Raw genomic sequence first — 266 nt, forward strand, 5'->3', positions numbered from 1 at the left:
TAACGCAGGCAACTTGACAAGCTTACTAAGTTCCCTAACTTCATTTGAGAAATTTACGAACTTTAGACATACTATCCAGAGTGCATTTGGGTCGAAAGACTTAAATTAAACTTCCAAAGTCAAAACAAACTGAAAACGCAATGCAGGTTCTTTGATTTCGCTTTGAGAAATAAGGCCTTTTTCCCGAAAGCGTGATAGAATGAACAGTATGTGTTTTCGTAATGAGATTTTTAACGCGAGCCAAAGGGTCTAGCAGTAGGCAGCGC

The sequence above is a fragment of the Penaeus monodon genome, chromosome 15 (assembly GCF_015228065.2).
Source record: "Penaeus monodon isolate SGIC_2016 chromosome 15, NSTDA_Pmon_1, whole genome shotgun sequence".
In the NCBI taxonomy this organism is placed as follows: Eukaryota; Metazoa; Arthropoda; class Malacostraca; order Decapoda; family Penaeidae; genus Penaeus; species Penaeus monodon.